The sequence below is a fragment of the Coptis chinensis genome, chromosome 9 (genome assembly GCF_015680905.1).
Source record: "Coptis chinensis isolate HL-2020 chromosome 9, ASM1568090v1, whole genome shotgun sequence".
Classification (NCBI taxonomy): domain Eukaryota; kingdom Viridiplantae; phylum Streptophyta; class Magnoliopsida; order Ranunculales; family Ranunculaceae; genus Coptis; species Coptis chinensis.
In genome coordinates this window covers 38,642,119-38,650,708 of record NC_141464.1, presented here as the reverse complement: position 1 = coordinate 38,650,708, position 8,590 = coordinate 38,642,119, and the positions used below count along the sequence as shown (strand labels likewise).

The 8,590-nt window shown below is 36.2% G+C and overlaps 1 long non-coding RNA gene across 6 annotated transcripts; it reads left to right on the top strand.

Moving 5' to 3' along the window:
* Positions 1-4,671: 4,671 nt before the first annotated feature.
* LOC147475908 (uncharacterized) lies at positions 4,672-8,590 on the top strand. Of its 6 annotated transcripts, none has more exons than XR_015208919.1 (3): positions 4,672-4,836; positions 7,930-8,001; positions 8,357-8,590. It is a non-coding gene; the product is annotated as an uncharacterized LOC147475908 (long non-coding RNA). The 6 variants fall into 6 exon arrangements; XR_015208921.1 differs by having other exon boundaries at positions 4,672-4,854; XR_015208916.1 differs by lacking the exon at positions 7,930-8,001.

Sequence of the window (8,590 nt, the reverse complement as noted above, 5' to 3'; positions counted from 1 at the left end):
TATCCATTTTTCCTGCAAAAATTAAACCATCCAACTCAAATCAACATTCTACCAAAATACAATAGATACGGGAGTAGATTCTTTCATCAAAACACACATGTGATTATCTAAAACACCAAAATATTGTAGCAAATTACATTACATGAGTTTTAGTATACTCCATAATCCATATACAACCATACATGCATCATGTGTATGCAAAACCAACTAGGTTGCACACAAAAAGTGAAACTACTAATATGCACAAAAAAGAGTTCACCAACTCACATCAAATTGGCTCCACAAAAGGCATGGGCCATATGATTGTATCTCCAATTGAAATGTCGTCAAATGTTCCTTCCCCAACATATAACTCAGTTGTGTAATCAAAGATATCGTCAATTGTTATGTTATACGAGTCGGCATTTTGCATATGCTTCTGGAGTAATATATAATAGATATAGAAAGACTGAACTATAGACTCACCGTTGACGGTAACGCTTATCTATATCAGTTGTACCATGATATTTCTCTGGCAATGGTAGCAAAGATTTTGTGAGATTGCAAATGACCTTACACAAACAGAAAGCACCCCTGAAAAGAGAATAACAAAAGCAACTTCAATCCAAAGATTGTGCAACGAAAGAGCAACACGTGTAATCGTCATGGTCATTCATAATAAAAATCTATAAGAAACACTTCATGAAATTCATGCTCAAAAACCAAACAAAAATATGTATAGTGGTTGCTTCTGAAAATTACCAGGAACCACCAAAAACTACAAAATTACACAGACACTAATTAGCACACATTTATAACTACTTAGAAATATACTCCAATTAGCATAAGCTAAAACTCTAAAACAATGATGTTTCATATGGAAATACCTCGTCTACAAAGATCTTCTCCGCTTTAGTTCCTGAATGCCATTTAAAAAATGCAACCAACAGATTAATTTTTAACTAAAGGCAAAGACAATCACAAAAAATGAAAAGTTAATACTCTTCTATGTATGGCATCAACTAGCTAGTCTAATGTAGCACATAGATATCCAAGGTCGACATGCACATGCTTATACAAATCTAAAGCAAAAGCAGAAGGTACCTACTCCCTTTTCTTCAATTCAGCCTCCTTGAATTAGAGTTATTTCTCCTTTTTTTGATATCCTAATTCAAAACAAGTACCATATGATGAGTTCAGGTTAAAGCTTAAATAGGGCATCCTAATAAGGTAATTTGTTGTCCTGAAATTTATCTCACCTTTGAAGAATCAAAAGGAATATCAACTGTTGCACCACATTGAACAGGAGAGAGAGGTTAAAGCCTTGAGTTTGCGGCAGGAGTAACACTTCCAGGATTCTAACAATCAAACCAAAATGTTAGCTTGATACAACATAATACATCAAATGAATCTCATAAGCAAACAAAAGGATAAAAAGTGAAAAAACTCCAAGTCATAGTAACATATATATAACTAACAATTTCATAAATTAGACATTACCTTCAAACAAAGCAAAACCTCATGGCACCATCTACCCTAATTGAATCAAAACAAACAGATCTGAAATTCTAGTGAACTAGATACCTAGTCAGTAAAACCCCATGGTAGGTTACCTTTAATTCCGCTTCCTGCCCAACAACACATCCAGTAATCCCCAATCTTTAATTGCATGATAAAAGCTTGTACATCACCTTCAACTTGTAATGGGGAGAATCACGTTTGGATAAGAGAAACAAAGCCTTCTAACCCCTTTCCCGTTTAGTAAATTCTAAGAATTAAAATTGAAAATGTAAAGATGAAATTGTTAGCTTTTGCAGAATTTGTTGTATATGATGGCGAGTTTTGGTTTTGACCAAATAAAACCAAAAGAGAGAAAATTGGAAAAGAGCGAAAATTTGGGGGGAAGGTATTCGCGGAAAGAGAGAAAATTGGAAAATAGCAAAAATTTTGAGGGGAAGCTATTCGCGCTTTTGGTTGGGATTTTGGGGAAATTTTTTTGACAAGCTTGGTCGGTCGATTTTTTGTTTGACAGTTATGGACCATCAATTTCATAAAAAGCCCGTCAACTATATTCTTGACGATTAGTACCCGTCAGTTCCTACCCGGGCTAGGAGTCAAAAAAACCATATTTTCACCTAGTGATGATTAAGTGATAACTGATAACTATATTTTTTAGTTGTACGACATTTCCAAGTAAAGTTAGCTATAGCTGGGTTGTTGTTTATCTCTAGATTCTGGAATAGGGACGTTGTTGAGTAACTTCCATAATCCCTCTCATAAGAGGCAAAAAGGAACATAATTTTCACACTTCTAGAATAGCAACAAAAATTTCATTGAATTTGCATCCGTTAGTGGTGGAAACACCCATCAACGACTTAAACTGAATTTTGTTATAATTCTTAATCTCCAAATTCCAACCATATCAACTTATAATATTTGGCAATATATCATGACATTGTAGACTGTATGAATACAACCTCTTTGATAGGGTTATATACTAAAAGCATTACTTTTGTAATAACTATAATTCTTTATATTTTGAATGAAAATCATATGGGCAAATGTTATGCATATTATATATGTTATTAGTTATATGTATGCGTCTAATACTTTATGTTGTAGATGATATGGTGTCTGGTGACACACAGAAGATCATATCATCAGTACATTATAAAGTATAAATAAACGTTCACAACCTAGATGAATTTGGACAAACCATTGGTACGGTTGTAGTATAATCTGGTATTAGTCTATCTTGACTATATGATTATACTAGTACACTTTTTGTGTATTGAACAGGACCAAGTGAGATTGTATCTCTTTATACTGATTATATAAGAGAACAAACACCTTTGTTATTATGGATGTTTGTCCTCTTAATCCGGATATAATAACAAGCACTTACATGCATTGTACATTGCTTTAAATCATCAATGAGTGAGATTCATTTATGAATCAACAAACTAAATGGATTGTGTAATGACATTGTATGTAAGGTGTGTTGTTGATTATAGAAGGAATCTGTAACCCGCAGGAAGTCGGGCTAATGATGTCCCCTTGAGGAGCTCATAAGGATTATCATGTAAACTCTGCAGGTGGATTTAATCCGACATGACAATGAGGTTGAGTGGTACTACTCAAAGACATAAGAAGTTTATTAATGTAGTTGTCAGTAACTTGACTTAATAAACGGGCATTCGATATCTTAAACATGGGGAGATCAACAAGCATATAATATGGAGCCCATAAACGTAACACGTAATTTGGGATTATAGCGGTAGTGCAACAATGGCCTTTAGTGGAATAAGCTATTTGTGTTATCAAATAAAATGTGTTCTCTAATTCATTGTCTTCTCTCTAATAAAATGTGTTCTCTCTTTCTCAAACCTTTTTTTTTTCTTTTTCTCTTTTCTTTCTCTTCTTCTCCCTATTTTTATCCTTCACTCCCCCCCTCTTCTCAACTGCCTCATGTCCGTCGTTCATCTCTCCTCCATCCAGCGTCCTCGGTCACTCCACCTGTCAAGGCAGTTTCGGTTGAATTCTCATCTCTTCAACTACCTCTTTTATCCTTCGTTGATCCCTCCTTGATCCCGTCATCATGTCCTCCCCACTGTCCGGTAGTTTTAGCAGCTTTCAGCGGTTGGCATTCAGCGGACGATCAACAAAGATGGTCTCCTCCATCTTAACTTACTTACGCCCACTTACCACCTATAACCTTCTATGTCAAGAATATGGCCTCTACAGATGCCCCTCGGTTCCTTTGCCGTCGTGTGAACCCCTGTGGTGATCGTGGAATGGACAACCAATGGGACGAGAACCCTCCTCAATCCTCTCTTCACGGCGTATCTTTGCCTTGTGTTGGTTTAGTTACCTTCCCATTCATCATTGCCCGTGGTCCATCATTACATCCACCGTGTCCCGCGGCACGCCAAGATTTGCTCGACCTTTACCATTTCGAGGCTCCACGTGTCTTCCTTCCCATAGTCCCCAGGCTTTGATATTACCTCTTTACCCCCCCACAGACTCCGGCTTTTAAACCCCTCTCTACTCCAAATCTATCACTTCAACCTTGCATCTTCTTCTCCGGCCTCTCCAACTTCTTCGTTGTTTTTCTCACAAGAGATCTTCAAGCTCGATCGGGTTTCTTTAGGCCTCGTTGGTTGTGCTACCTTGCAATTCGGGTTTGTCTCCTCCTTTTCCATTCCCTTCTCTTGTTATTTTCTTCGCATTCACTTGCCTCTTTGTTCTCACTCTACCCTTTATCACTGCGTTCCCACCATTGTTGCTTCCCCTTCCTTCTTTATTTTAGTCCCATGTAAGATCATCCGAATGGGATCCAACGGTTCGGATTCCAGATCTAGCAGACATACTGCGAACCAATCTGAATCCTCGAACCCTGATTCTTCTAATTCTGCCGCGGAACCCTCTACCTCAGGAAGGAAGACTACTCTTATAACACCCCGTGTTTTTATTTAATATTTTCCCAGTACAATAAATAATAAGAATAATAATAATAATAATAATAATAATAATAGACAAAAATAAAATAAAATAAAAAAGAAAAGAAAAGGATAAAGATTATAAAGAGATAGGGTCAAGTGGATAAACCTCATTCCCTATTTTTCGGGGTGGTTTTAAAACAAACAAAAAAAAAGAGTTCAACCGTGGAGTTGATTGGACACACAGAGAAAAAAAAAAGGGAGTTTTTCACATAAAGGAGAAGGAGAATTCTTGCTGGAAATCTATTGATAGATAGCTGCCAGAGATATAACGGCAAGCCGTATCTTCTCCGTTGACGTGACACTTCTATTTTCTTTCGCAAGTGCTCGATCAAGTGCTGCTTTCTTTGGTCCAGCAGTAAGTTTCACCTCTAATGTAAGATTTTGTAGCTCTCGTTCAACATCTCGAATTTTAGAATAGTTCTCTTGAATATATGGTGCTAAAATATTATTCGTACTTGTCCTCATTGTTGAGTATTATTAGTAATTGTAAACATCTTATTCGGTCTTGTCAAGGTTCACAATTTGGTACCTTGGATTAATTTAAGGCACTCTAGCACCCTCTCTTTTGTCCAAGTTATTAGATGAAACAAGACACAGCCTGGTCAAAGTTCATAATTTCATAATTTGATATTCTCCTAATACAAAAAACGTCACTGTTTCAGCAACCTCAGAAGGTTTGAATTCAAAGTGCTCAGCACCACAAGCTCCATTAATTGTAGAGTCCTAACTTCAAAGACGAAGCTGGTGGGTTCGCCTGCAAATCTAGAGATGGAGGCACTACAGTCTCCTCCATTTTAACTGCTAATGATAAACAAGCTACAGCCAATAATTGTACTACCCAAGCTCTACCACTAGGGAGTTCAGTTTGACAGAAATCAATCTAAGTAACTAATTGATAAGTGGGCTGTTGAGGGAGATGAAGGAGACTAGGATATAGTGCTCCAGGGTTAAGTTGTGTTTAAGTTGGGTTGAAATACTTATGGGGCTTGGGCCGGTTTTAAGTTTTTGTGGGCTGGGTCATTTTATTTTAAGTGGACCGGATTCTATTAATTTAGATGGGATTTGGGTTAGAGTTTGTTTTGGGCCAAATCTGTGCCTGGTTTGGGATTGAGTTTTCACCTAGTTAGGGTCAGATTCAAACACCACAAAAACATGAAAAGTGAGTTTTCAGTGTCTTCTTTCCAACCCAATCGACCTCGTTGCATTCCGAGGTCTATGGAGATAGATATAAGGTTTGGAAGTTTGGTTGACAGAAAAGCGGTCGTCAGAAATCAGTTTCAAGACCGTGTTCAAGTATAGTTTTAAAATAGTTAGGGTGAGAGTTAGAATTTTTATAAAACATAAAAGATTAAGATCTGAAAGTCTGCTTTCTATTCCCATTGGCCTCATTGCATTCGAAGGCTTGTGGAATTAATTATGACGTTTGAAGTTTGATCGGTAGTAAAACAAGCAATCGTCAGAAATCAGTTTCTTCAAGACTGTGTTCGGGCCTAGTTTTGGCACATTTAGAATGATATTGGGTATTTTTATAAAACATGAGAAAGTAAGTTCTGTGTGTCAGCTTTGCAACACAAAAAGCCTCGATGCGTTTGGATACCGGTGGAAAACGTTGTGTCATTCGAAGATAGTCCGTCAAAAATCTAGTTTTGTCTTTGAATATTAGGATTTTTACCGTTTTCAACTTAAGTTTTCTTCTAGATAGGCTGAGGTTGGGACTTCGAGTTCTACATGAAAAAAGTATGTCTACATACCCTAGTTTCTAGATATTAAGTTACATGTCATTTGGATGAATGTAGAAAAAACTATAGCATTGACTATGTGGCTAGTAAGAACTACGAAGGCTTGATTCCAATCTTAAAAGATTTGGATACGTAGGCAGCTTTGAGCAAAAGTGCAGCCACTACACTATATCTATAATATATATATATTTGTGATAACTATGTAATTGTGTTAGAAATTACTATTGTTTTGAGACTACATAAATATATATGTGGGAGATAGAAGTTGTATATGAATATAGACTTTAGTATATGTGGATCTGTTTTGGACATTAGTGTGTGTGGACTTAAATTTGGGCTAATGAACTATTTGTTTACGATATTATATATATGAGTGTGGTTATGTAAATTGTATTTGTTTGATTATAAGTTTGTTTATATTCAATAATATTTAAGTTACTCGATTTGCCTCGGGACGCATCTAAAATGACTCTCTGCATGTGTGGTCTATTTTGACATGAGTAAGGCTAGTATAATTATAAGTGATAATAATGTTTTAATGTGTCGCCCACATCTTTAGAACTCTCCACACCTCAGGATTTGGTAATGAGATATTATGACTTGTGATGTCATGTGATAGATGGGTATTCATTGAATGTGCCATGAATGACCGGGTATTCATTGAATGTGCCATGAATGACCCAATAGTTTGGACTACCCTAGAGAGGAACTAAGGTATTCGCCTTAGCGGGGTGGTCGTATTCCTTGAATGTACGGGGAATGTAGGTTTGGGTATTCCTGAATGTGGCGGGAATGACTCGGGGCATTTATTGAATGTGCCATGAATGGCCCGTTAGTGTTATGATGGGTATTCCTTGAATGTGGCGGGAATGACTCAAGGTATTCATTGAATGTGTCATGAATGACCCGATATTTTGTTATGCCCAAAGAGGCTTTGTGATTATGTGTATGGAAAGCCCAGAGATGGTCGTGACTCACAAGTTACGAAGTTTACAAGATGAAAATATGTTTCCGAATGCGATATCCCTTGGGGCATATGTCTTGTAGTGGTAATTTGATGTGAGAGAGGCCACAGATATGTGTGATTTGGCAAATGTGTGTAGTGCAAATCGTGGAGTAGGAACTAAAGGTTGGGCTGTGTTTTTGAATAAATGAGTCAACAAGATAATTAATAAGCAAAGTAAAAATATATATTTTACGTGTGATGGAGTTATTGCATATGATGCATATAATTTCTTATGAGAAATGTTTATGTGGTTTGAATGAGTTGATACTCACAAGGGATGAATGTACTCCTTGGGTGTGATATTTCCCCGTTCTCATAAGTAGACGAGTGGTTTTTAAGTAAAAGTATATGAATTGTGTGATGTTATGGATGTGAAGTGTGACTGCGAATAATATTAGTAAATGATTGTGATTTTTATGTGACTGCGAAATTACTATAACTTGATATGTTATTACGAAAATATTAATGACTTGTGATAGTCTGAGATCTATGGTTATACACGCAGAAACTTTATGACGTGATGGTACCATATGAATGACTACCCTTGATATATATATTATGATAAGTGGTATTTCCCGAATATGCGGGACGAACTAGGTTATATCAATTAGACTTAAATGTCTTAAATGAGGTTTGGTTATGAATGGAAATTTGACTGACTGAAATAAATCATTTTATTGTGATGTCTAACTCTGTTTTGCAGGAGGGTAGGATCTATTAATCTTTTCTGCAGGGACGTAAATATCCTATCCTAAGATGACGTGTTGGCTTAAAGGTAAGGTATACCAAACTCATATTTAATTAGGTTATCCTATGTGCAATTAATAAATAGAATGTAAGTGGTATTTATGTTGTGAGTTATTTTGAAAAGTGGGAATGACGAGTACTGTTATATGATATTTATGGAATTTGTATATTGGGGATGAAATCTTACTTGGGAAGAAACTAAACGCCGTTTTGGAAAACGGAACTATATTGTCTTCCAAGTTGAAATGGTTGGTAATGTTATATTTATTAATTTGAAAGATTGTGATATATATTTTGTTGTTAGTCTACTCATACCAGCAAATTCAATTTGCTGACCCATGTTTGCTTTGTTTTGCAACGTAGGTGTGTTCTTGGGAACATAGATGGTGGAGTGCAGTGGATAAGGACACGTGATTTGGAGTTGCTCTTGGAGTCTTCTGGTTTAAGATTTTCTGAAGAGTTGGTTAGTTTCTTTATAGTTTAATAATGTGATTTAAGGATTTTTTCCTTTCCGTTTCTTTTGATTTCAGTTTTTGTATATATCGTGTTTGATAACAGGGTTTTGGGTTTTGTTTCACCCCGGGTTTCCAGATAATTAAATATAATTGTTTTAAATA